We start from the raw sequence: 2598 nt of genomic DNA on the forward strand, positions 1-2598 counted from the left end.
GTAGAAGAGATGAAAAAACAATGGAAACCTACAATGGTAGATTTCAAGAGACAGAGGTTAGGATTAGTGAACTGGAGGACAGAACATCTGAAATCCAACAAGATACAGAAACTATAGGGAAAAAATGGAAAAATATGAGCAAGGACTCAGGGAACAGAATGATAATATGAAGCATACAAATATACGTGTTGTGGGTGTCCTGGAAGGAAAAGAGAAAGGAAAAGGAGGAGAAAAACTAATGGAAGAAATTATCACTGAAAATTTCCCAACTCTTCTTGAAGACCTAAAATTACAGATCCAAGCAGTGCAGCATACTCCAAAGACAACAGATCCAAACAGACGTTCTCCAAGACACTTACTAGTCAGAATGTCAGAGGTCAAAGAGAAAGAGAGGATCTTGAAAGCAGCAAGAGAAAATCAATCCATCACATACAAGGGAAACCCAATAAGACTATGTGAAGACTTCTCAGCAGAAACCACAGAGGCAAGAAGATAGTGGGATGATATATATAAATAATTAAAAGAGAAAAACTGTCAACCAAGAATTCTATACCCAGAAAAATTGTCCTTCAAAAATGAGGGAGAAATTAAAACATTTTCAGACAAAAAAATCACTGAGAGAATTTGTGACCAAGAGACCAGCTCTGCAAGAAATACTAAAGGGAGCACTAGAGACAGATACGAAAAGACAGAAGACAGAGGTATGGAGAAGACTGTAGAAAGAAGGAAAATTAGGTATGATATATAAAATACAAAAGGCAAAATGGTAGAGGAGAGTACTACCCAAAGAGTAATAACATGAAATGTTAATGGATTGAGCTCCCCAATCAAAAGATATAGACTGGCAGAATGGATTCAAAAACAGGATCCTTCTATATCCTCTCTACAGGAAACACATCTTAGACCCAAAGATAAACATAGGTTGAAAGTGAAAGGTTGGGAAAAGATATTTCATGCAAATAACAACCAGAAAAGAGCAGGAGTAGCTATACTAATATCCAACAAATTAGACTTCAAATGTAAAACAGTTAAAAGAGACAAAGAAGGATACTATGTACTAAAAAAAGAAAAAATCCAAACTTAAGACATAATATTTATGCACCGAACCAGAATGCCCCAAAATACATGAGGCAAACACTGCAAACACTGAAAAGGGAAATAGACATATCTAACATAATAGTTGGAGACTTCAATTACCCACTCTCATCAATGGACGGAACATCTAGACAGAGGATCAATAAAGAAACAGAGAATTTGAATATTACAATAAATGAGCTAGATTTAACAGATATTTGTAGGACATTACACCCCACAACAGCAGGATACACATTTTTCTCAAGTGCTCATGGATCATTCTCAAAGATAGACCATATGCTGGGTCACAAAGCAAATCCCAAAAAATTTTTAGAAGATTGAAATCATGCAAAACACTTTCTCAGATCATAAGGGAATGAAGTTGGAAATCAATAATAGGCAAAGTACCAGAAAATTCACAAATATGTGCAGGCACAACAACACACTCTTAAACAACCAGTGGGTCAAGGAAGAAATTACAAGAGAAATCAGTAAATATCTTGAGGCAAATGAAAATGAAAACACAACATATCAAAACTTATGGGATGCAGCAAAGGCAGTGCTAAGAGGGAAATTTATTGCCCTAAATACCTATATCAAAAAAGAAGAAAGGGCAAAAATACAGGAATTAACTGGAGAAAGAACAGCAAACTAACCCCAAAGTAAGCAAAAGGAAAGAAATAACAAAGATTAGAGCAGAAATAAATGAAATTGAGAACATGAAAACAATTGAGAAAATCAATAAAACCAGAACTTGGTTCTATGAGAAAATCAATAAGATTGATGGGCCCTTAGCAAGATTGAAAAAAAGAAGAAGAGAGAGGATGCAAATAAATAAGATCAGAAATGGAAGAGGAGACATAACCACTGAACCCACAGAAATAAAGGAGGTAATAACAGGATACTATGAACAACTTTATGCCAGTAAATACAACAATGTAGATGAAATGGACAACTTCCTAAAAAGGCATGAACAACCAACTTTGACTCAAGATGAAATAGATGACCTCAACAAACCAATCACAAGAAAAAAAGTTGAATCAGTCATTAAAAAGCTTCCCAAAAAGAAAAGTCCAGGACCAGATGGCTTCACATGTGAATTCTACCAAACATTCCAGAAAGAGTTAGTACCAATCCTGCTCAAACTCTTCAAAAAATTGAAGTGGAGGGAAAACTACCTAATTCATTCTATGAAGCCAACATCACCCTCATACCAAAACCAGGCAAAGATATTACAAAAAAAGAAAACTACAGGCCAATCTCTCTAATGAATATATATCCAAAAATCCTCAACAAAATTCTAGCAAATCGAATCCAGCCACACATTAAAAGAATTATACATCATGACCAAGTAGGATTCATCCCAGATATGCAAGGATGGTTCAACATAAGAAACTCAATTAATGTAATACACCATATCAACAAATCAAAGCAGAAAATCACATGATCATCTCAATTGATGCAGAGAAGGCATTTGACAAAATTCAACATCCTTTCCTGTTGAAAACACTTCAAAGGATAGGA

This window comes from Tamandua tetradactyla, chromosome X (genome assembly GCF_023851605.1).
Source record: "Tamandua tetradactyla isolate mTamTet1 chromosome X, mTamTet1.pri, whole genome shotgun sequence".
Taxonomy (NCBI): Eukaryota; Metazoa; Chordata; class Mammalia; order Pilosa; family Myrmecophagidae; genus Tamandua; species Tamandua tetradactyla.